General features: G+C 36.3%; 1 pseudogene; it reads left to right on the top strand.

The window, feature by feature from the left end:
- The window catches only part of LOC123596891, a 196,626-nt pseudogene that overhangs the window by 47,606 nt on the left and 121,824 nt on the right, over positions 1-27,196 (top strand).

Genomic DNA, 27,196 nt, shown 5'->3' with positions numbered 1-27,196 from the left:
CATGCTGAGAGTGGAGAACCGGATGGGGGGCTGTAGCTGGATGTGGGGCTGGAACTCATGAACCGTGAGATCATGACCTGAGCGTCAGACATGGGACACTTAACCAGGTGCCCCAACTCAGCCTTTTTAAAGGAGGGCGGTATTGACAGTAGCTGGGCAGATTCCATGGTCTTAATCAGGGAACATGAGTCAGAGTGACCAGTTTCTGATGGGACAGGCAGAGTGACTTATTATACTGTAAAGGAGATTTAAGACTGATACGAACATGACTTGTTGAAACTTGAATCATCCATTCCCAACAAGTGCTAAAATTCATGGATTATTTCTAAAGTTAAAGAAAAACAGTCATGATTGCTACCAAGATATGTATTTGGGGAACTTATGTCAGGCCTGATGGACATAGGGCTCCTTTTACTCTTCTTGCTTATGGCATAATTGGCTCAAAAACCACCACAGACCTGGAATTATAGATAGTCACCATCTGTAGTCTCAAATTTAAAAAAAAATGAAAAAAGAAAAGCATTGCAAAAAAGACAGAGAATGACATCTTTCCTTGAATACACGAGACAGATTACTTTATATTTAAAATGAAATATGTGTCTCCTCATTGATGACTGAATAAAATAGATATGGTGAGTAGATTTGTGATTGACATGAACTTTAATCATCCACCAAGTAAGTTGTATTACATTACAACAGAAAAACATGAAAGGTCATGTTTGATGAGAATCAGCTTTGGAAGAAACCACAGTTCATGAATAATAAACTTCAATAAAAGGAAATGTAAATCACAGAAATGTTATCAAGAGAGGAAAGTGAGCATCAGTGTCTGATATGGTAGTCTATTAACTGATGTAATGGAAATGAAGATCTTTCTAGTGAAAAATCTATACAAAGGAAAATGGACCAGCTGTTCATAGCTCATCTGTCTTTAAAAATCAACTCAGTGAGACTGAAAGGACAGTGATTTCTGAAGCTAAATATGAATTTACTTAACATGTTTTGAGAGGAGTCAAGCACCTCATTTAATTTCACTTTCCTCATTCATGCTGAATAACATTTTCCCACTTTTCACATTTGGGCTAATATATTTGTTTGTCCTTCAACTGTGTATATGGGAAAAATCATCCACAGTTCTTTTTAAGATTTTTTTTTTTAACGTTTATTTATTTTTGAGACAGAGAGAGACAGAGCATGAACGGGGGAGGGGCAGAGAGAGAGGGAGACACAGAATCGGAAACAGGCTCCAGGCTCTGAGCCATCAGCCCAGAGCCCAACGCGGGGCTCGAACTCACGGACCGCGAGATCGTGACCTGAGCTGAAGTCGGACGCTTAACCGACTGCGCCACCCAGGCGCCCCAAAAATCATCCACAGTTCTTAGCGATAAAATTTCTAACATATTTTTTTAGAGTTTTGAAGTACAATGTGTGTGTTAAAAGACCCATGAAGTAGACATGTGCAATTTAATTTCTTAATATACAGTGAGTGGTCACATAATTACCACCAAAACGGAGAAATGTAGTATTGCTGGCAATTCAGAATGTTTGGCTTCCTTATAATAAGCTCATTTCTGCCCCATAAAAGTTATCACTCTCCCGACTTTTATGTTAAGAAAATAAAATCTTGCCTTACTGTTGTTTAGTTGTTGTATTTTATTATCTCAGGAGACTGGGGCACCTAGATGGCTCAGTCAGTTAAACGTCTGACTTCAGCTCAGGTCATGATCTCATGGTTTGTGAGTTTGAGCCCCGCATAGGGCTCTGTACTGACAGTTCAGAGCCTGGAGCCTGCTTTGGATTCTGGGTGTCCCCCTCTCTCTGCCTCTCCCCTGCTCACATTCTGTGCCTCTCTGTCAATAATAAATAAACGTTAAAAAAAATTTATTATCTTAGAGGAAAACCCCTCATTAGTTTTGCCCATTTAAAAGCTTTAGCTAAAAAGAAAAGAACCATGAAGTATATATTCTTTTGTGACCATCTTCTTTTACTCAAATACTGAAACGAAAAATTCTTTATAGAAATTCAATGGCAGATTTTAGCATCCAGAAGAAAAAAAAATCAGTGAAATTCAAGATAATGCATTGGGAATGATCCAGTCTGAGGACTGATGAGAAAAAAAGGATGAGGAAAAATGAACAGAATCTAAGGGACGTGAGGGACACCATCAACAATAGAAAAATACATAGAGTGAAAGTCTCAAAAGGAGAGGAGATTGAGAAATGGGCAGAAAAAACATGTAGTAAAACTAATAACTCAAAACTTCCTACATTTGATGAAGACATGAATCCATATATCCAAGAATCACAATGAAGAAACAGAATATACTCCAAGAGATCCATTCCTAGAAACATTATAATTAAACTGTTGAATTAAAAAACAAAAACAAAAATAAAGAAATTCCAGGACCAGATGGCTTCACTGGTAAATTCTACCAAGCATTGAAAGAATTGAGGGGGACACTTGTTGGGATGAGCACTGGGTATTGTATGTAAGGGATGAATCACGGGAAGCTACCCCCCAAACCAGAACACACTGCACCAACTTCACAACAAATTATATTTTAAGAAGAAGAAGAAGAAGGAGGAGGAGGAGGAGGAGGAGGAGGAGGAGGAGAAGAAGAAGAAGAAGAAGAAGAAGAAGAAGAAGAAGAAGAAGAAGAAGAAGAAGGAGGAGGAGAAGAAGAATTATTATTGAGGGGCGTCTGGGTGGCTCAGTCGGTTAAGCTCTGAGTCTTGATTTTGCTCAGGTAATAATCTCACAGCTCATGGAGTCGAGCCTGCATGGGGCTCTGTGCTGACAGTGCGGAGCCTGCTTGGGATTCTGTCTCTCTCTCTAACAAATTAAATCAAACAGCACACTGAAATAATAATATTATTATGACCAAGTGGCATTTATTTCAGGTGTGCAAGATTGGTTCAACATAAGAAATCAGTGCTATGCATCACACTGATAGAATGAAAGAAAGAATGATCACATAGGATCATTTCAATAGATGTAAAAAGAATTTGACAACATTCAACACTCTTTTATGATAAAACAAACTCAGTAAACTAGAAATACAAGACAATTTACTTAAAGCAATATACCAAAACCCACAGCCACCATCATATTCAATGGTGAAAGATTAAAAGCTTTCTCCTCAAGATCAGAAACGAAATAAGAATGACTGCTTTCACCATTGCAATCCAGAAGTCCTAACCAGAACAATTAGGCAATAGTGTAAACACCATTGCAATCAAGATATAGAACATTCTCATCACTCCAGAAATGTCCCTGTGCCCTTCTGTAATCAATCCATTGTCACTATTACCAACCCCTGAGAACCACTGATGTATTTTCTGTCCTTTGATTTTGCTTTTCTAGAATGTCATATAAGTTGAATTGGATGTAGTATATGAATTTGGCTTTATCACTTGGCATAATGCATTTGAGATTCACCCACTTTGCTACCTATATCAGTATTTTGTTTCTTCATTGCAGAATTATATTCTATTGTATAAACATGCCACAGCTAAGTAATCCATTAGCCAGGTGAAAGACAAATGTTGTTCTAAGTTTTGGTGATCACAGAGTCACTGTGAGCATTTGCATGCATATGTGTTTGCAGGGACATGTGCTTGATTTCATCTATTTCCTCTGAGTGACCATTGGTAGTTTGTGACTTAAAGACTTTAGTGTCGTTCACCTAAGTCATCAAATGTGTAATCATAAAGTTGGTCACAATACTCTCTTATTGTCTTTTTCATTTTTATGTGTAGTATCTATTTATTCTGTAAGCATTCTAAACATGTTTGTTTAAGGTATTTTTTTCAGACTCTTTAAATTCATTTAAACTGTTTTCTTTGTTGTTTCTTTGGGTCATTGGAGATTTTTGCTTGCTAGATATTTTTTGAGGAAGGCTCCCCTTATTACTGAATCCAACCATCTTCACCCCTAACTTTTCAAGTGGGTTGTGCTGTCTCTAGCATTTTCGGGGGGACTGCACAACAGATCTACATTTTGTATCGATGATTTGGGCCTTCTTTATATCTGTGAATGTGGGAATTTGGAAACAGCAACGAGGCACATTACACATTTAGTTATTGATTGCTTATTTATATGTATAGTTTTTCTTCTGATGCCATGCCCTCTTACAGGCCAGTGCCCCCCAGAATGGCTGGCCACTGCTTTTCTTCCTTTCATGAGTCCTTCTCAGACTTTTTTTTTTTTTTTTTTTTTTTTTAGGAGATATGCTTTCCTTTCAGTCTGACTTTGGCCTTCTACCCTACAAAGGACCAACTTTTTGGTCTACTTTATCCTTCAGGAAATGAACTTCTGGGCACCTCTGTTTCTCTCTGGACATAGAGCCAAGCAGTTCTGCAGTATCAGCACTCCCCATGGCTCATTTGTGTGAAACAATTCATTCAGTTTCAGGTTCATGTTGATATTTAGCTTTTTATGTGAGTAAAGTTAAATGTTTCCAATGTTCTCTTTGTCATGTCTGTGTGTATCATACAACAGAGTTGCCTCAAACTATCTTATATCTTTTTTTTAATTAAATGTTTTATTATTAATTTTGAGAGAGAGATAGAGCCAGAATGAGAGGGAGAGAGAGGGAGAGAGAGGGAGAGAGAGAGAGAGAGGGAGAGACAATTCCAAGAACGCTCCGTGTTGTCAGCACAGCGCCATGATACAGGGCTCAATCTCACCAACTGCAAGATCCTGACCCGAGCCCAGATCAAGAGTCTGGATGCTTAACCAACTGAGCCACCCAGGCACCCCAACTTACATCTTAATCACAAGTTTGACCTCTGTGTTTTTCAGAAGTTCCTAGTCACAAATTTTATAAAACTGAGATATTTGGGGGAATGTTGTGGTTACAAATATAACAGAATAAAATCAGGCATTTTAGATGCCAATCAGACTGTGCACACACATTAAAAATGCAAAGTTAAAAAATGCTAAAAAGAGGAATATTATGAAACAAATGAATTTGTTTTTTAAAAATAAGTATTCAAAACATCACTTTTTAACATTTTTTTGTGTTTATTTACTTTTAAGAGAGACAGAGACAGAATGTGAGTGGGTTGGGGCAGAGAGAGAGGGAGGCACAGACTCTGAAGCAGGCTCCAGGCCCCGAGCTGTCAGCACAGAGCCCGACACGGGGCTTGAACTCACAGACCGCGAGATCATGACCTGAGCCAAAATCGGACGCTCAACCGACTGAGCCACCCAGGAGCCCCAATTCAAAATGTCACTCAACCAAATTAGAATTTCTGGATATAATTATATTGATTGGTTTGAACATACCCTTTAGAAAATGTTCCAAAGGAGATAATTGTTGAAGAACCAGATAACTATGGGAACAAGAGAAGACACAAGGCCAAATATAAATCATGCTTTTTTTCCCCTCAAAGAAAGCTTAAAAAAAAGAGAATTGTGAATTCAATATAAAATTTCTGTTCCATCAAACTAGTATATTTACTCATACAGCTTCATGTGAATTCCTTTTTTCTTATCTAGAGTTTAATAGACCTTGCTCTTAGTGACAGTATTTATGTCAGGAATGTAGCAACAGAGGACATTGTATTTTTTATTCATAAACGATTTAAAAGAAAATAAAAATACTTTTTTTACTTAGTTTGTTTTTAGTTTGACTCTAGAACATTTTATGCAAAATCTTGAAACAATGCAACATGATTTTCAGTAGATTAACAGGAGTCCAAATGCTGAATCTTCACTATCTTTTGATCTTACCATTTTTCTTTGCCTGTTTATGCTTCTATAGAAAGTGCCACTTTTAAAACTATGGCACACTTCTAAATATAATGATTGATAAGTTAAAACATAATTTATTTTAAAATAGAGAATGACTTTTTATTTCAATAATTTTTAAACCCGGTTATTTTAAATTGTAAATTTAATCCCTGTATTTTTATTCCCCCATTGTCCAAAGTCTTAGTGTGTTTGGACTATGTAGCAAAATATCATACTGTAGGTAACTTACAAACAACACAAGTGTGTATATATTTATCTATATATAGATATTTATAGGTATATATTCATTCAAATTTATTATTTTAATTCCAGGTAGTTAATATACAGTGTTATATTAGTTTCAGGTGTATATTATAGTATTCAACACTTCCGTACATCACCCAGTGCTTATTATGACAAGTGCACTCCTTAATACCCATCATCTATTCACCCATCCCCCACTTACTTCCCTTCTAGTAACCGTCAGATGTTCTATATAGCTAAGAGTCTATTTCTTTTTTTTTCTCTCTTTTTTTCCCTTTGCTTATTTATTTTGTGTCTTAAATTCCACATATGAGTTAAATCATATGGCATTTGTCCTTCTCTGACTGACTTATTTTGCTTGCCATTATACTCTCTAGTTCCATCCATATCTTTGCAAATGACAAGATTTAATTCCTTTTTATGCCTGAATAATACCCATTTTATATATCTATATCTATCTATCTATCTATCTATCTATCTATCTATCTACCTATCTATTTATCTATTTATCTATCTATCTATCTCACATCTTCTTTATCCATCCATCAATCCATGAACACTTGGGCTGTTTCCTTATCTTGGCTATTGTAAATAACACTGCTATAAATATTGGAGTACATATATCCCTTTTAATTAGTGTTTTTGTATTCTTTGGGTAAATACCAGGTAGTGTGATTGTTGGATCTGTAGAGTAGTTCTCCATACTGTTTTCCAGAGTGGCTACACCAGTTTGCATTCCCACGAATAGTTGCACAAGTGTTCCTTTTTCTCCATATCTTCACCAACAGTTGTTGTTTCTTGTGTTTTTTATTTTACCCATTTTGACAGGTGTGAGGTGATATCTTATTGTAGTTTTGATTAACATTTTCCTGATGATAAGGGACATTGAGCATCTTTTCATGTGTCTGTTGGCCATCTGGATGTCTTCTATGGAGAAATGTCTATTCATGTCTTCTTCCCATTTTTTAATTGGACTGTTTTTTGGGTGTTGAGTTTTATAAGTTCTTTATATATTTTGGATACTAACCTTTTATCAGATATATCATTTGAAAATATCTTCTCTCATTCTGTAGATTGCCTTTAAATTTTGGTGATTATTTCCTTTGCTGTGCAGAAGCTTTTTATTTTGATGTAGTTTCAATAGTTCAGTTTTCTATTTGTTTCCCTTGCCTCAGGAGACCTATCTAAAAAAAAAAAAAAGTTCCATGGCTGACGAGCAGAGAATTTTCTGCATGTATTCTCTTCTATTTTTATGGTTTCGGGTCTCACATTTAGGTCTTTAATCAATTTTGAATTTATTTTTGTGTATGATGTAAGTGGTCCAGTTTCTTTCTATTGCATGTCACTGTCCAATTTTCCCAACACCATTTGTTGAGGAGACTAACCTTTTCCCATTGAATATTCTTTCCTGCTTTGTTGAAGATTAATTGACCATATAGTTGTGGGTTTATTTTTCTATTCTATTCTATTGATCCATGTGTCTATTTTTCTGCCAGTACAATACTGTTTTGATTACTCCAGCTTTGTAGTATCTGTTGATACCTGGGACTGTGATTCCTCTAGCTTTGATTTTCTTTTTCAAGATTGCTTTGGCTATTCAGGATCTTTTGTGATTCCATAAAAACTTTAGTACTTTTTTCTAGTTCTGTGAAATAAGCTGTTGACATTTTGATGGGGATTGCATTCAATCTGTAGATTGTTTTGGGTAGTATAAATATTTTAGCAATATCTGTTCTTCCAATCCATGAGCATGGAATGTCTTTCCATTTCTTTGTGTTATCTTCAATTGCTTTCATAAGTGCTTTATATTTTTCAGAATACAAGTCTTTGATCTCTTTGTTTAGGTTTATTCCTAGGTATCTTATTATTTTTCAAAGAATCATAAATGAAATTTTTTTCATAAATTCTCTTTCTGCTCCTTCATTGCTGGTGTATAGAAATGCAGCAGACTTCTGTACATTGATTTTATATCCTGTGACTTTACTGAATTTGTTTAGCAGTTATAGCAGTGTGTGTGTGTGTGTGTGTGTGTGGAGTATTTTGTGTTTTCTATATATAGTATCATGTCATTTGCAAATACTGAAAGTTTTATTTCTTCCTTACCAATTTGGATGCTTTTTATTTCTTTTTGTTGTCTGATTGCTGTGACTAGTCCTTCCACATTTACGATGTTGAATAAATATGGTGAGAGTGGACATTCCAGTGTCAGCTTTCCCCATTAACGATGATGTTAGTTGTGGGTTGACACATTTATTTCTCATAGCTCTGAAGGCTAGGCAGTCCAAAGTCATGGTACATGCAGGTCTAGTGTTTGGCGAAGTTCTGCTTTCTGGTTCATAGACGGTGCCTTCTCATTATGTTCCCTCATGGTGCAAGTAGTAAGGGAGTTCTCTGATGCCTATTTTATATGGGTACTGTCCATCTGACCTAATCACCTGCCAGAAGCCTCACCTCCTAAACCCATCACCTTGGACTTAGAATTTCAACATATGAATTTTGTGCAAACACAAATATTCAGTCCGCAGACCCTGGAACCAGGCAGTTCAATACATGTCTCTATTCTTCCCTTTATTTGCTATTTCTCTTAGTCAATGTATTGACTTTCTCATCCACAGTGATCTCAAATAAATATGCACAATATTTATTTCAAATAATAATAAAATGATGTTTGTTTGTTTTTTAATGTTGGTTCATTTTTGAGAGAGAGACAGAGCATGAGTGGGGGGAGGAGCAGAGAGAGAGAGGGAGGCACAGAATCTGAAGCAGGCTCCAGGCTCTGAGCTGTCAGCACAGAGTCCGAAACAGGGCTTGAACTCAAGAACTGCAAGATCAGGACCTGAGCTGAAGTCAGACGCTTAACCGATGGAGCCACCCAGGAGCCCCTAAAATGGTACTTTAAAATAAGGTAAAGCACATAACAAGTTTAGCAAACTGAAGTAGACTCTAAAAACACATAGTTTTATGAGGAAGTTTAGCACAGAGTTTAGTGGGTAGAATCTGGGTTGAAGTTCAGGCTTAAACATTTATTAGCTGTGTGATTTTGGCCAAGTTATTTCTCCTTTTGATGCCTCAAGTCTCTATCCTGGAAAATGAGAAAAATAACGAAGTGCTTCCTCATATAGTGGTTATGAGGATTAAGAGAGATAATAAATGTATGGTGCCATGACAGTGTCTGGGAGGTAGTAAGCATTCTATAAATGTTTATTTCATTATTATTAATACTTTACCTCCTTGAAATCACTGGGCTTAGTCCAAGGGTTTCTTGAGCTTCCTTCCTTTTCTAAGCCTTATATCATATTTTTAAAATATTACATTGCTCTCCTAGACTACTCTAAATTACTATGAACCTATAAAAAATTTTATATAGATAAATTATGACACACAGAGAAAAAGTATTACTAAAATATATTAAATTCAATATATGACAGCATGTTTTTTATTCTATATAGCAGAGATATATGGAAAAGAACATATCTTGGATTATGGATTGACAGTAAAGAGCTATGGGCTAATATAACTGGGGCTCAGGTGTGCTATTATTTGCTGGGACAGATCATGAATTCTGAAAATGCTGAATAAAGAAGTTAGTATGTACTTTTTGGGTAAATGTTATTAATTCAGCTTGAAGTTTAAATAGATGAGTATGGTGTGTAAATTTCTGGATGTTCTAAAAATTTTTTATGCGATTAAGTTTTTACTATTGTTTGTTCAAAAGTTAGCAATTATACAAATTTGCCAAAGAGGTAAGGCAAATAACATTAACAACTTAATGTTGGTTTATTATCAGTTAATAAACTGAGAATATATTCTGTTATAAAAATTTCCTTTTGTGTGTGAATTCTAAATAATAATTATAGACATGCACAATAGGTGTGTGTTTGTTATATTATAGAAGTTATTAGTAATTTTACTTCTTTTTAAATTAATTACAAAAATTAATGAAATTTAAAAATAATTTTTACTTTTCCTGATTTATAAATAACAGAATTTATGGTGGCCACACCCAAGGATAAAGTGTTTTAGAATAGCAATAAACTAATTTAAAATTAAATTTAAAACAAAATTTCTGCCTATCCACTTTTTTTTAAGGCTTGGTGGATGGTTTAAAGACAGAGGATGCAAAGTGGAAGGTAGTCTGTGGCCAATCATATGGATTCAAAAATTTATTGGCCTGTGTTCATAATCTTACTATTGCCTTTTATATGATCAATGACTTTAGGAAAATTTCTGACCATCTTTAAACTTGAATTTTCTCAGAGTTACAATGGAGCAACTCAAAACTTCTTCACACAACTATTATCACTATTAATGAGATGATAACAATATTTAAAGTTCTGAACACTGTGCCACAGCATGTAGGCAGTGAATAGTAGCTTCTTAGGTTTTTTTCATTTTCTTTTTTTGGTAATGACGCTTAACCCGAGATCTATCCTTTTAACAAAATTATATGTATATAACACCATATTGTTAACAAGAGGCACAATGTCATACAGCAGATGTCTAGCGTTAATTATCATGCATAACTGAAACTTTATACCTAACAAATAGAAACCCCCCTTTGCCTCCTCTCATAGCCCCTGGCAACCAACATTCTACTTACTGATTCTGTGTATTTATCTATTTCATATACCTAATATAAATGCTATTATTCACTAAAAATATGCATGTGACCGGCTTATTTCACTTAGCATAATTTCCTCAAGGTTCATCCATGTTGTCACAGGATTTTCTTTTTTAAGGTTTAATAATGTAAATGATATTCACATTCAAAAGAAATGAAATTAGACTCTTATCTTACATTATTATACTATACAAAACTCATAAAGGCCTAATAGAGTAAGACCTGAAACTGTAAAATTCCTAGAAAAAAAAATAAAACAGCACAAAGGGGAAGTGTTCCTGACCTTGGTTTAGGCAATGGTTTCTTAGATACGGCACTAAAAGCACAGATAACAAAAGCAAAAAATATACAAGTGGGACTACATCAAATTAAAAAGCTCCTACAAAGGAAACGAAGCAATTAACAAAGTGAAAAGGCAACCTACAGCCTGTGAGAAAATTTTGAAAACTATATTCTGGTAAGGGGTTAACAGCCAAAATATACAAGCATCTCCATTACCTCACTAGAAAAGAAAAACACTAAAAACAAATAATCCAATTAATAAATGACAAAGGACTTGAGTAGGCATTTTTCCAAGGAAGACATACACATGGTCAACAGATACATGAAAAGAGGCTCAACATCACTCTTCATCAGTGAAACGTACATCAAAATCTCAGTAAGATATAACCTCACATCTGTTAAGATGGTTGTTATCATAAAAACAGAAGATAACAAATGTTGGTGAGGATGTGAAGAAATTGGAACTCTTGGTGGGAATGTGAAATGGTGCAGCCACTTTAGAAAACAGTTTGGAGGTTCTGCAAAAAAATTGAAAATAGAACTACCATATGATCCAACAATCTGGATATATATCCAAAAACCTTGAACTTGGAATCATGAAGAAGTATGTGCAATGCCACATTCATTGCAGTTATTCACAATAGCTAAGACAGAGAAACAACTTAAATGTCCATCTCTCAGAAGAATGAATGAAGAAAATGTGGTGTATATGTAAAATTGAATGATATTTAGTTTTAAAAAAGGAAGAAAATCTATTGCTGTTTTTTTTTAATGTTTATTTTTTTTTGACAGAGTGATAGAGAACAAGTTGGGGAGAGGCAGAGAGAGAGAGGGACAGAGTGAGAATCCCAAGCAGGCTGCATGCTGTCAGCACAGAGCCTGATATGGGGCTCAAACCCACAAACCATGAGATCAGGACCTTAGCCAAGATCAAGAGTCAGGCAAATAACCGACTGAACCACTCATGTGCCCCTATTGCTGTTTTTATGATTATTAGCCTTATGTTAAAATTATCATTCTTTTCAATGCTTTTCAAAAAAAATCCTATTTAGAAGTAAAATGTTATAAGGTATAATTTTAGGTTAAGTATACTGATCTCAGGGCAGACTTCTTTTTTTTTTTTTTTTTCCAGAAAAGACTTTTAAAAATCATATTAGGCAAAAACTTTATTTGAATATTTATTTTTGGAAAGCCACGTGTTTTATCTCCCGGGAATATGTCAGTAATTAAACCATCCATTTGAACCCAAATCATATGCATTGCCTGGTTAAATGTCTCTCAACTTATTTCACTTGTGCCTAAACTACTTGAGAATTCTGAAAAATTTATAAATCAGTTCATATCATTTTGTGTTTAAAAACAAATTGTAACAGTGGATTATTTTATGGCACTAATGAAAGCATACGCTAATACAATATTCTATGTGCAATAATAGAGACTCTGTCTGACCTATTAATTATAAAACATTCAGTGATTCATTTAACACATATGGTTGACTAACATGACTGAATAGTACGTGAGAGGCAAGTATTTTTGCCAGGAAAATAATTCAATATTCTTGGTATAGAAAGAGATTTTAAAAGTGGGGGCATGCATGGGGCACCTGGGTGGCGCAGTCGGTTAAGCGTCCGACTTCAGCCAGGTTACGATCTCGCGGTCCGTGAGTTCGAGCCCCGCGTCGGGCTCTGGGCTGATGGCTCAGAGCCTGGAGCCTGTTTCCAATTCTGTGTCTCCCTCTCTCTCTGCCCCTCCCCCGTTCATGCTCTGTCTCTCTCTGTCCCAAAAGTAAATAAACGTTGAAAAAAAAAATTTTTTTTTAAATAAATAAAAAAAAATAATAAAAATAAATAAAAGTGGGGGCATGCAGAGGAGCCAAGATGGCAGAACAGCATGGAAGTTTTTTGTGTGTCTCGTGTCCATGAACTACAACCAGACCAACACTAAACCATCCTGCACACCTAGAAAACTGATTGGAGGATTAACACAACAATCTACGCAACCTGAACCACAGATTCAGCAGGTACACGGCGCGGAGAAGTGAAATTGGGGAGCAAGAAGCCGCGGAAAGTAGGGAACCGCTTTTGCGGGCGGAGAGAGGACACAGACTGGGGGAGGAGGGTAGAATACTGGAAAAGCACCCTCCCCAAAAGCAGCTAGAGAGAAAGTGGAAAATTGGAAACAGCCACAGGGACTAAACTAAAAAGGGAGAAAGGAGAAAGGAGAGGGTTTAAATTCCACTAAGATTGTAAACAAGGGGAGCGCAAAGGCTGCAACTCTGCAGCTCCATACCTGGCAGTGCTCTGGCGGGAAGGGCGAATCCCCAGGAACAGAGTGGGGTCTGGGAGGTCCTTGGGCCACACGGGGAAAAGCAGTTCCTCTGCTGGAAGGACGTTTTGGTAGAGACTGTTGAAGCCACCTGGTCCCAGCAGACCCCAGAAAACGGCCACATTCACTGGTGCTGGAACAAGGTCCTTAAGGGTGAAGCCTGGTGCCAGATGTGTGTGGTGATTTTCCATGATCCCTGAAACGCTGCTGCTACACTATCCCGCGAACTTTTTCTGGGGCATGCTGGCACCTGGCCGCAGTCTTGGGTCACCAGCAGCAGCAGGGTCCAGCAGGCGTTCCTGGGTGCAGCCGGCATTTGGGCATTGCTCTTTCAGCCATTGCTCGGTGAGACCCTCCCGCAGAGGGGCGGAATGGGTCAAAGCCGCAGTCCTTCAGAAGTAAGGGGCGGGGGAAAACAGCCGCATCTGAGACAAAACTTGGGACAGAGGTACTGCCTGGGGCTTGGTCACAGACAGTGAAAAAGCGGGGAGTAGACGAAAGCTGAAGATAGAGGACGGGTGTGCAATTGCTGATTCTGGAGAACAGACTGGGTAGCTGGGTGACCCTAGTTTCATCGCTCCCGCACATGCGCAGATGCACCTACTAGCACCACAACACTCAACCCCAGTAGGCTAGCAGCGCCATCTAGTGGAAAGCAGAGCTATTACACTTAGCCCCACCCAAATGGGCCAACTTCGCTCTCAAGAACACAAGTCTCACCGCTAGTTTAGTTTATGGACTATAAAGCGATACATAGACTGACTTCTAGGGGAAAATGAAGCAATTTCAGTGCTACTTCAATCTGTTAGCAGGTTTATCTATTCAATTAACTTTTTTTTCTTTTTCTCTTTTACACTTTTCTTTTTCTTGAATACAGAAAGAGAAAAAATAATCTTTATTTTAAATTTTATTGAAAATATTTTTTCTTTATTTTTATTACTATATTTTTTACTTTTATGTATTTTTTTCAAATTCTATTTTACTTCCATCATTTTATTTTAGTCTACTTCAGTGTGTTCACCTTTTCAAATTTTCAAACAATATCCTTTTTTTCTTTTTCTTTTTTTTTCTCTTTTGTTTCTTTATCTTGAATGCAGAAAGAGAAAAACTTCATTTTACTTTCAATTTCCATTAAAATATTTTTATTTAATTTTTTTACTATATTTTTGTTTTATGTAAATATTTCCAAATTCTATTTTACTTCCATCATTTTATTTTAGTCTGCTAGAGTGTATTCACTTTTTCAAATTTTCGAACGATTTCCTCTTTTCTATTTTTTGTTTCTTTTCTTTTTTCTTAAATACAGAAAAAGAAAAGCTTCATATTTATTTTTAATTTTTATTGAAAATATTTTCTTTAATTTTTTTCTACTATATTCTTTACTTTTGTGTATACTTTTTCAAATTCGATTTTACCCCTATCATCTTATTGTAGTCTACTTCAGTGTATTGATTTTTTTCAAATACTCAAACGATTTCCTTTTTTTTTACCCCCCCCGCCCACCTTTTTTCCTCTAATCTGTCAAACCACTTTCAATACCGAGACCAAAACACGCCAAGGATCCAGCATCATCTATTCGATTTGTGTGTGTGTGTTGAATTTTTAATGTTAACATTCTTTTAATTTTAATTTTTTTATTTCAATTTTTATATCTCATTAATTACTTTTCCCTCTTCAAAATGGCAAAATGAAGGAATTCACCCCAAAAGAAAGAGCACGAAGAACAACAGCCAGGGATTTAACCAACACAGACACAAGCAAGATGTCTGAAACAGAATTTAGAATCATGATAATAAGAATACTAGATGGAGTCAAAAATAGATTAGAATCCCTTTCTGCAGATGTAAAAGAAGTAAAAAATAGCCAGAATGAAAATGAAAATGCTATAACTGAGCTGCAATCACGGATGGATGCCACAGTGGCAAGGATGGATAAGGCAGAACAGAGAATCAGCGACATAGAGGACAAACTTACGGAGAATAATGAAGCAGGAAAAAAAAGAGGGAGATGAAGGCAAAAGAGCACAATTTAAGAATTACAGACATCAGTGACTCATTAGAAAAGAGCAACATCAGAATCATAGGGATCCCAGAAGAGAAAGAGAGAGAAATAAGGGAAGAAGGTTTATGTGAGCAAATAATAGTGGAAATCTTTCCTAATCTGGCAAAAGACACAGACATCAAAATCTAGGAAGCACAGAGGACCCCCATTAGATTCAACAAAAACCGACCACCAACAAGGCATATCATAGTCAAATTCACAAAATACTCAGGCAAGGAGAGAATCATGAGAGCAGCAAGGGATAAAAAGTCCCTAACCTACAAGGGAAGACAGATCAGGTTGGCAGCACTCCTATCCACAGACACTTGACAGGCCAGAAAGTAGTGACCGGATTTATTCAATGTGCTGAATCAGAAAAATATGCAGCCAAGAATTCTTTATCCAGCAAAGCTGTCATTCAAAATAGGAGAGATAAAAAATTTCCCAGAAAAACAAAAATTAAACGAGTTTGTGACCACTAAACCAGCCCTGCAAGAAATTTTAAGGGGGACTCTCTGAGGGGAGAAAAAATGAAAAAAAAAATATATATGTAAATAACAAAAAAAAAAAAAACAAAGATTATAAAGAACCAGAGAACACCAGCAGAAACCCCAACTCTACGAGCACCAAAATGGCAATAAATCCATATCTTTCAGTACTCACTCTAAATGTCAATGGACTCAATGCTCCAATCAAAAGACATAGGGTTATAGAATGGATAAGAAAACAAGATCCATCTATATGATGTTTACAAAAGACCCACTTTAGACCTAAAGTCACCTTCAGGTTGACAACAAGGGGATGCAGAACCATCTATCATGCTAATGGTCAACAAAAGAAAGCCGGAGTAGCCATACTTATATCAGACAATCTAGACTTTAAAATAAAGACTGTATCAAGAGACGCAGAGGGCATTATATCATAATCAAGGAGTCTATCCACCAAGAAGACCCAACAATTGTAAACATTTATGCATCAAATGTGAGAGCACCCAAATATATAAATCAATTAATCATAAACATAAAGAAACTCATTGACAATAATACCATAATTGTAGGAGGCTTCAACACCCCACTCACAACAATGGACAGATCATCTAATCAAAAAAACAACAAGGAAACAATGGCTTTGAATGACACACTGGACCACATGGACTTAACAGATAATTTCAGAACATTTACAACATTGCATCCTAAAGCAGCAGAACATACATTCTTCTCCATTGCACATGGAACGTTCTCCAAAATAGACCATATACTCGGACACATATCAGCCCTAAGTAAGTACAAAAAGATTGATCATACCATGCATATTTTCAGACCACAATGCTCAGAAACCAAAATCAACCACAAGAAAAAACTTGGAAAGGTAACAAATACTTGGAAACTGAAACATCCTCCTAAAGAATGAATGGGCTAACCAAGAAGTTAAAGAGGAAATAAAAAAGTATGTAGAAATCAATGAAAATTATAACACCACAACCAAAAACCTCTGGGACACAGCAAAGGCGGTCATAAAAGGAAAGTATATAGCAATCCAGGCCTTCCTTAAAAAGGAAGAAAGATCTCAGATACACAACCTAACTTTATGCCTTAAAGAGCTGAAAAAACAACAGCATATAAAACCCTAGGCCAGCAGAAGACAGGAAATAATGAAGATTAGAGCAGAAATTAATGCTATCAAAACCAAAACAACAGTAGAACAGATCAATGAAACCAGAAGCTGGTTCTTTGAAAGAATTACCAAAATTGATAAAACACTAGCTGGTGTGATCAAAAGCAAAACGAAAGGACCCAGATAAATAAAATCAAGAATGAAAGAGGAGAGATCACAACCAACACAGCAGAAATAAAAACAATAATAAGAGAATATTATAAGCAATTATAAGCCAACAAAATGGGTAATCTGGAAGAAATGGACAAATTCCTAGAAACATATACACTACCAAAACGGAAACAGGAAGAAGTAGGAAATTTGAACAGACCCATAACCAGTAAGGAAATCGAATTAGTAATAAAAAATCTGCCAAAATCAAGAGTCCAGGGCCAGATGGCTTTCCAGGGGAATGCTACCAAACATTTAAGGAAGAGGTAACACCTATTCTCTTGAAGTTGTTCCAAAAAATAGAAATGGAAGGAAAACTTCCAAACCCTTTCTATGGAGCCAGCCTTACCTCGATTCCAAAACCAGACAGAGACCCCACTAAAAAGGAGAACTATAGAGCAATTTCCCTGATACACATGGATGCAAAAATCCTCAACAAGATATTAGCCAACCAGAACCACGAAACATTAAAAAAATATTCACCACGACCAAGTGGGATTTATACCTGGGATGTGGGGCTGGTTCAATACCCACAAAACAATTAACATGATTCATCACATCAATAAAAGGAAGGACAAGATCCTCTCAATAGACACAGAGAAAGCATTTGACAGAATACAGCATCCTTTCTTGATAAAAAATCTCAAGAAAGTAGGGAGGGATACAGGGAGCATACCTCGAGATCATAAAAGCCATATATGAATGACCCAATGCTAATATCATCCTCAATGGGGAAAAACTGAGAGCTTTCCCCCTAAAGTCAGGAACAAGACAGGGATGTCCACTCTCACCACTGTTATACAACATAGTATTGGAAGTCTTAGCCTCTGCAATCAGACAACACAAAGAAATAAAAGGCATCCAAATTGTTCAGGAGGAGGTCAAAGTTTCACTCTTTGCAGATGACATGACACTCTATACGGAACACCCAAAAGAGTCCACGAAAAACTGCTAGAATTGATTCATGAATTCAGCAAAGTTGCAGGATATAAAATCAATGCACAGAAATCGGTTGCATTCCTATACACCAATAATGAAGCAACAGAAAGAGAAATCAAGGAATCGATCCCATTTACACTTGCACCAAAACCCATAAAATACCTAGGAATAAATCTACCCAAAGAGGTGAAAAATCTATACACTGAAAACTATAAAAAGCTTATGAAAGAAATTGAAGAAGACACAAAAAATGGAAAAAGATTCCATGCTCCTGGATAGGAAGAACAAATATTGTCAAAATGTTGATACTACCAAAAGCAATCTACACATTCAATGCAATCCCTGTCAAAGAAACACCAGCATTCTTCACAGAGCTAGAACAAATAATCCTAAAATTTGTATGGAACCAGAAAAGACCCCGAAGAGCCAAAGCGATCTTTAAAAAGAAAACTAAAGCTGGAGGCATCACAATCCCAGACTTCAAGCTCTACTACAAAGCTGTCATCATCAAGACAGTATGGTACTGGCACAAGAACAGACACTCAGATCAATAGAACAGAATAGAGAACCCAGAAATGGACCCACAAACGTATGGCCAACTAATCTTTGACAAAGCAGGAAAGAATAGCCAATGGAATAAAGACAGTCTCTTCAGCAAGTGGTGCTGGGAAAACTGGACAGTGACATGCAGAACAATGAACCTGGACCACTTTCTTACATCGTACACAAAAATAAACTCAAAATGGATGAAAGGCCTCAATCTAAGACAGGAAGCCATCAAAATCCTCGAGGAGAAAGCAGGCACAAACCTCTTTGATCTTGGCCGCATCAACTTCTTACTCAACACATCTCTGGAGGCAAGGGAAACAAAAGCAAAAATGAACTACTGGGATCTCACCAAAATTAAAAGCTTCTGCACAGTGAAGGAAACAATCAGCAAAACTAAAAGGCAACCGACAGAATGGGAGAAGATATTTGCAAATGACATATCAGATAAAGGGTTAGTATCCAAAATCTATAAAGAACCTATCAAACTCAACACCCAAAAAACAAATAATCCAGTGAAGAAACAGGCAAGAGACATGAAGAGACACTTCTCCAAAGAAGACATCCAGATGGCCAACCTACACATGAAAAAATGCTCAACATCACTCATCATCAGGGAAATACAAATCAAAACCAAAATGAGATACCGTTACACCTGTCAGAATGGCTAACATGAACAACTCAGGCAACAATAGATGTTGGTGAGGATGCGGAGAAAGAGGATCTGTTTTGCATTGTTGATGGGAATGCAAGCTGGTGCAGCCACTCTGGAAATCAATATGGAGGTTCCTCAAAAAACTAAAAATAGAACTACCATATGACCCAGCAATTGCACTACTAGGCATTTATCCACGGGATACAGGTGTGCCGTTTCGAAGGGACACATGCACACCCATGTTTATAGCAGCACTACCAACAATAGCCAAAGTATGGAAAGAGCACAAATGTCCATTGATGGATGAATGGATAAAGAAGCTGTGGTATATATATACATTGGAGTATTACTCGGCAATCAAAAAGAATGAAATCTTGCCATTTGCAACTATGTGGATGGAACTGGAGGGTATTATGCTAAGTGAAATTAGTCAATCAGAGAAAGACAAAAATCATATGACTTCACTCATATGAGGACTTTAAGAGACAAACCAGATGAACATAAGGTAAGGGAAACAAAAATAATTTTAAAACAGGGAGAGGGACAAAACAGAAGAGACTCATAAATATGGAGAACAAACTGAGGGTTACTGGATGGGTGGTGGGAGGGGGGTGGGCTAAATGGGTAAGTGGCACTAAGGAGTCTACATCTGAAATCACTGTCACACTATATGCTAACTAACTTGGATGTAAATTTTAAAAAGTAAATAATAAAATGAAAAAAAAAAGTGGTGGCATGCAGAACTCTCTGAATTCAACAATGTCCTCAAAACTTCCAGAAATTCCACTTGTGAAATACACTTAATAGTATAATACATTAAAAAGATCAATTTAAAAAAATGAAAATTATGTTTTCCTTGAAGTGATTTTGATATTTGAAAAGTGATATCTCAAGCACATTTCTTAGTCTATATTTTATACAAAGTTGATAAACTAGACCTTAAAATGCAATAGCCATAAGGGAGCTAAGAGATTGAAACATATATTTGAGTTTACAATTTGGTTTTAATGAAATCATCCGGCTGAGTGTAAAAGCAAACATCTGCATCCTTGTTTTCTGCAGGAATCCGTGGCTAATTTTTGTGCAGAACAAAGAATAGAGTAATTAGCATGTTTGATGAGTTTTTTAAAAAATATTTTCACTTGCCAAAAGAGAACATATAGTTCTCTGATCAGATGTTGGGCAAACCTGAATTAATATCTGTGATTTTCACCACAATACTGAAACAGAAAAGGGATTGTTTTTCTACTTTATTCAAAATCAGTGCAATTATCATTACTCTTTAAATTTTATATAAATACCTTTTGTAGGGGTGCCTGGGTGGCTCAGTCGGTTGAGCGTCTGACTTCGACTCAGTCATGACCTCACGGTTTGTGGCTTTGAGCCCTGCATTGGGCTCTGGGCTGACAGCTCAGGCCCTGGAGCCTGCTTCAGATTCTGTGTCTCCCTCTCTCTCTGCCTCTCCCCAGCTTGCTCTGTGTGTGTGTGTGTGTGTGTGTGTGTGTGTGTCTCAAAAATAAATAAACATTAAAAAAATACCTTTTGTGATAACAGTTGCATCTGCTTATATTAATTCATATGGAACATCTGTATTACAACTGCATTAGTCTAAATCAAGAGTTTCTTAACAGTTTTGGCAGTTTTGACATTTGGGCTAGATAATTTTTGTAGACAGGGGATATTCTGTATTGTGTAATGCTTAGCAATAGCCTGACCTCTCCCACTAAATGCCACTAGCTACACACTAAATGGCAGTAGCAACTTCTCTCTCTGCAGATTTGATGACAAATTCCACTGTTTCAGGCAATGCCCAATGTCTGCTAGGGGATAAAGTCAAAACCAATTGAAAACCAAAGCTAAATGAAGATTGAATAACCATTTTCATTTCAAATTCAAGATTCATTCATCCATTGGTTGAGCTTATACTATGTAAGAAACATGGCCCAATGCTTTTTTGAAAACTAGAGACACAATAACTGCCTTTGTTTAATATAGGTGTCTGAAAAGCCTAATTTGATGTACTTATAAATCCATGAGGTCAAAGATTTATCCAATTTTTTTCAACCTTAAACATTGCTGACTTCCTTTAGTGTGGTTATATTTTTTCATTTGTTGTTTAGTTAGCTTCGTGGTTTTTTTTTTTGTTTGTTTGTTTTGTTTTGTTTTGTTTTGTTTTGTTTTATTCCTGTATGTGTTCCGATCTGGGTTCCCACCACCTCCAAAACCGTTAAGTGATTTTAATTACTCACTTATTAAGGGGCATGTAAACATGAATATGATTCTAAGAGTAAAAGCTATACAAAGTAGACCCATCATAATGTCCCCTCCTCTGCATGCCTATTACTCAATTCTTTATTTTCACCATTTTCCCATCCAGCCCCTTTGATTGATCAATCTCTTTTAGTTTGGGTTAACCATCCTAATTTTCTTTTGCATAAGAGTGTGTCGGAATGGTTTGAATATTTGTGTTACTCGTAATTCGTATGTTCGTATGTTGAAATCCTAATACCCAATATGATAGTTAGGAAATAGAGTTTTGGAGAGTAATTAGATCATGAGGTTGGCATAGCCATGAATGGGATTAGGGCACTTAGGAAAGGGACCCCACCTACTTCCCTTAGCCTTCTCCACTTATGTGAAGACACAATAAATCTGCAATTGGGAAGAGCACTCTCCCCCAACCATGATCAGGGACCCTGATCTTGGAGTGCCAGTCTCCACACCTGTGAGAAATGTGTTATTTAGAAACTATCCAGTCTGTGGTATTTTGTTATAGCAACCCTAACGATTAAGATATATAGCTATGGAGGCATTTTCCCCTTAGGTCCCTTTTCTTACATGAAGAATAGCATATATCTGTACTCTCTTGCTTTTTGCTTTCTGCATATCCTGGAAATAATTCCAGATCAGTTTATAGAGATTTCCTCAGTCTTTTTACAGCCAGATCGTATTTGTGTGTGTGTGGATATACCAAGCGTTTCCCACCATTTTTCTAGGTTTAGGCTCTATGTTTCTAATACGTTTCAGTTACAAATAACGCTGCAATGAATAACCCGGTGCATATATATGGTTGCAGGTATATTTTCCAGTAGTTTCTTAGCAGTGGGGTAACTGGGTCAAAAGGTATACATTGCAATTTTTTTTTTTACATATTGCCAAATTCCTCTCTTGAATGATTGTACCAGTTTGCATTTCAACCAACAATATGGGAGCCTGTCTGTTTCCCTACAACTTTGCCAACAGAATGTATAATCATACTTTTTAATTTTTGAGAGAGCTTAAACACTCTTTCATATTTTTAGTTCCATATATTAATATATTTGATATATGATTATATCATATGACTTATTTTTGACATATATTTATATATGCTATATATTATATATATAGAATTGTGTGTTCACGTCTCTTGTTTTGCTACTGGGTTTTGGACAATTGTTTCAAAAAAGATGTTTTACACTGTCCTATTATTATGTTTTTATCTATGACTCTTTGCACCTCTTATAGATTTTTGCTTAATAAACAAGGTTGTTACATATGAGGAGTCTGGCTCCAGGCCAGGATCCTATGTGTGATCTTTCAGGACCAACTGTAGTCCAATACAAAGGCTTTTCCTGGCAGGCAAATGGCTTAAACAACAAATATTTGTTTCTCCTTTCTCTGGAGGCTGAAAGTGCGAGATTGGAGAGATAGGTGTGCCGGCTTGGTCTGGTTCTGGTAAGGGTTCTCTGCCAGGTTTCAAACAGCCAACTGCTCCTCACATGGCAGGAAGGGAGCTTTCTGGGGTCTCTTTTATAAAGGCGCTAATCCCATTCATAAGCACTCTACCCTCATGACCCAATTTCCTCCAAAAGACTCCACCTTCTACTATCATCCCAGTAGGGGATTAGGATTCCAGCACAAGAATTTTGTGAGATACAAACATTCAGTCTGTAACAGTGTTCTTTTTTTTTTTCCTTTGTTACCCAGTTGCTGAAGCGTGTTTCCTTTTCTCTTCTCCTCTCCTCTCTTCTCCTCTCCTCTCCTCTCCTCTCTTCTCTTCTCTTCTCTTCTCTTCTCTTCTCTTCTCTTCTCTTCTTTCTCTTCTCTTTTTTCCTTCTTTTCTCTTTTCATTTTCCTTTCCTTTCCTTTCCTTTCCTTTCCTTTCCTTTCCTTTCCTTTCCTTTCCTTTCCTTTCTCTTCCTCCCCGTCCTTCTTTTCTTTTTTTTGGACTTTTCACTTTCCCAGAGTCATACATCTGTTTCCAGGAATGCCCATTTCAACCCTGTTTGCGTCTTTAAATCGCATGCGCATTAGGGTGCCCTTCCCTGTAGCCCATGCTATTTTCTGGCCAGAACTGTTTTGTTGTTGTTGTTGTTGTTATTGTTGTTGCTGTTGCTGTATTTTAATAATTTTAAATTTATGATAAACTTAGTTTTTTAGGCAGTCATTTTCAGACGAATACACACAATTGTTAATTTCCCTGTTTGTATTCCCCTCAGTTTTCCCACTTTGTCTTTCTTGCCACAAAATCTTAAGGTGGGTTGGGAGTGGGAAGGAAGCACACAAGTTTGTGTGCAGCTTTAGTGTTTCTTTTTACTTTTACTATTTTGAAGTTTGGGCAATATCTGCCTTCAATATATGTTGAGAATGTGGTTTTGGGTCAACTTTAATCTTTACTTCTTTTGTTGTATGGGGAGGAAATACTGAGAAGTAGGTGGCTATTTTGTCACCATTGTTATCAGCTATCTCAAAGTGCCAAACCATTACCTTGTAAAAGAAATCCTTACTAACAAACATGTTCTGGGAGAGAGATTAGACTTCAATTAAGCAAGTCAGGCGAACATGTAGAATAAATTTTATGGACTATAAACAAAAAGACATAATTAATAATTAATAATTACATGCATAGCTTTATTCATATAGCCCCACTACACATTATATTTAATTATCATCTTGGTTTTAGTGTCCATAATGCATAGAGCAAATGTATACATAGAAAGGTAAGAATAATTTTAGGGAAAATCTCAAATGATCCTAAGGTTTTGAGGCACTCTGAACCATTCAAGTTGTATCTACAGACCCTGAATGTATGATATCCAACTAATAGATGAACAGCTCAGATGACAGTTGTCTCCACACCTATCATATCTGCTTTGAAATATATCTTATTTTTCAAACAGGCTTATTTATTTATATACAAATATTGCCTTTCTATACCTTCAACTGATGAGATGTTTTCTCCATGAATCAAAATTACAGTTAATAAGTATTTAAAAATACTTTCAAGTTAATAAATATTTATAAATCTCTCTCTTTAATGTCTTTTCCCCAAACAGAGCTATATAAATGATCATGAAAGACCCCCATATCTTTATGTTTTACTGTAGTAGTTCTCAGTATCTAACAGACTAACAAAATATTCAGTGAATATAAAGTCAAAGTGTAAATATCTTCTAGGAATATATACAACAAATGTAGACCTTCCAAAATATGTCCATTTTTAAAATATTAAAAGACAGGCATAATGAACTCTAAATGTTACGAAACCTTTAACTTTATATTATGAAAATTTGAGTAATTTTTTCATTATGGTCACCACTCTTGGAAATGCTAGATTCTTTAGTGTTACTCCAAAAGCTGGAAACAATAAAATAATCTCTTTAGTTAAATTCTTTGAGTTTCAATTTAAGAATCTTTAAAATGGATAAACTTTTACTTTGAAAGGTTATTGTGAATATCATCATCTATTAAAATACCAGATGTTTTTATAAAACACCTTTATGAAATATTCCCTTAATTATCAATTGATCCGGCAAGAACTATCATATAGTAGCTTGATCACACTTAAACACAGACAAGAGATTTATAAATAAATACTATATATGGGAAAATTCTGTGCTAGAAAGATTATTATTATTATTTCATTTTTTGGCAACTCATCAGCATATTGTACAATTTACTTGGTCCAGATAAAGCTCTTGGATGCAGTGTAAGAACTTCTGTTAAAAAACAATATATTTTCTTTTAAAAATAGGTTATGATCTATAGTTCTCCCTTTTTTAGGGTCTCTGTCTAGTTTTAGAGTCAGGGAATGCTGGCTTCAAAGAAAAGTATTGGAAGTCCTAACATCAACAATCAGACAACACAAAGAAATAAAAGAATCTAAATAAGCAAGGAGGAAGTCAAACTTTCACTCTTCATGGACAACATGATACTCTACTTGGAAAACCTAAAAGACTCCACCAAAAAAAACTGCTATACCTGATACATGAATTCAGCAAAGTCATAGGATATAAAATCAACATACAGAAATCAGTTGCATTTCTACACACCAATAATGAAGCAACACAAAGAGAAATCAAGGAATCAATCCCATTTACAATTGCACCAAAAAAACATAAAATACCTAGGAATAAACCTAACCAGATAGGCAAAAGATCTGCATACTGAAAACTATAGAAAGCTTATGAAAGAAATTGAAGAAGACACAAAGAAATGGATAAACATTCCATGCTCATGGATTGCAAGAAAAAATTTCGTTAAATGTCAATACTACCCAAAGCAGGGGCGCCTGGGTGGCGCAGTCGGTTAAGCGTCCGACTTCAGCCAGGTCACGATCTCGCGGTCCGTGAGTTCGAGCCCCGCATCGGGCTCTGGGCTGATGGCTCAGAGCCTGGAGCCTGTTTCCGATTCTGTGTCTCCCTCTCTCTCTGCCCCTCCCCCGTTCATGCTCTGTCTCTCTCTGTCCCAAAAATAAATAAACGTTGAAAAAAAAAATTAAAAAAAAATACTACCCAAAGCAATCTACATGTTCAATGCAATCCCTATCAAAATAACACCAACATTTTTTTCACAGAGCTAGAACAAGCAATTCTAAAATTTGTATGGAACAAGAAAAGACCCCAAATAGCCAAAGTAAGGTTAAAAAAGAAATCCAAAGCTGGAAGCATCACAATTCTGGACTTCAAGCTGTAATCATCAAGACAGTATGGTGCTGGCACAAAAGCAGACACATAGATCAATGGAACAGAACAGAGAACCCAGAAATGGACCCACAAAGGTGGGGTCAAGTAATCTTTGATAAAGTAAGAAAGAATATCTGATGGAGGGGGAGAAAACTGTGTCTTCAGCAAATGGTGTTGGGAAAACTGGACAACAACATGCAGAAGAATGAACCTGGACCACTTTCTTACACCATACACAAAAATAAACTCAAAATGGATGAAAGACCTAAATGTAAGGCAGGAAACCATAAAAATCCTAGAGGAGAAAACAGGCAACAACTTCTTTGACCTTGGCCACAACTGCTTACTTGACATATCTCCAGAGCCAAGGAAAACAAAAGCAAAAATGAACTACTAGGACCTCATCAAGATAACAAGCTTCTGCATAGTAAAGGAAACAACAAACCTAAAGGCAAACTACAGAATGGGAGAAGCTATTTGCAAATGACATATCAGATAAAGCGTTAGTATATAAAACCTATAAAGAACTTATCAAACTCAACATCCAGATACACATAATCCATGAAGAAATGAGCAAAAGATATGAACACATACTTTTCCAAAGAAGACATCCAGATGGTTAACAGACACATGAAAAAAATGCTCAACATCACTCATCATCAGGGAAATACAAATCAAAACCACAATGAGATACCACCTCACACCTATCAGAATGGCTAAAATGAACAATTCAGGAAACAGATATTAGTGAGGATGTGGAGAGAGGGGAACCCTTTTGCGCTATGGATGGAAATGCCAACCGGTGCAGCTCCTCTGGTAAACAGTATAGAGGTTCCTCAAAAAACTAAAAATAGAACTACCCTATGCCCCAGCAATTGCACTACTAGGTGTTTATAGAAAGGATACCAAAATGCTGATTTGAAGGGGCACATGCACCCCAATGTTTATATCAGTACTATCAACAATAGCCAAATTATGGAAAGAGCCCCAATGTCCACCAACCATCAAATGAATAAA

The sequence above is a fragment of the Leopardus geoffroyi genome, chromosome C1 (genome assembly GCF_018350155.1).
Source record: "Leopardus geoffroyi isolate Oge1 chromosome C1, O.geoffroyi_Oge1_pat1.0, whole genome shotgun sequence".
NCBI classification, from domain to species: domain Eukaryota; kingdom Metazoa; phylum Chordata; class Mammalia; order Carnivora; family Felidae; genus Leopardus; species Leopardus geoffroyi.
The sequence above is the reverse complement of the archived record's forward strand: the minus strand, read 5'-3'. Positions and strand labels throughout refer to the sequence as shown.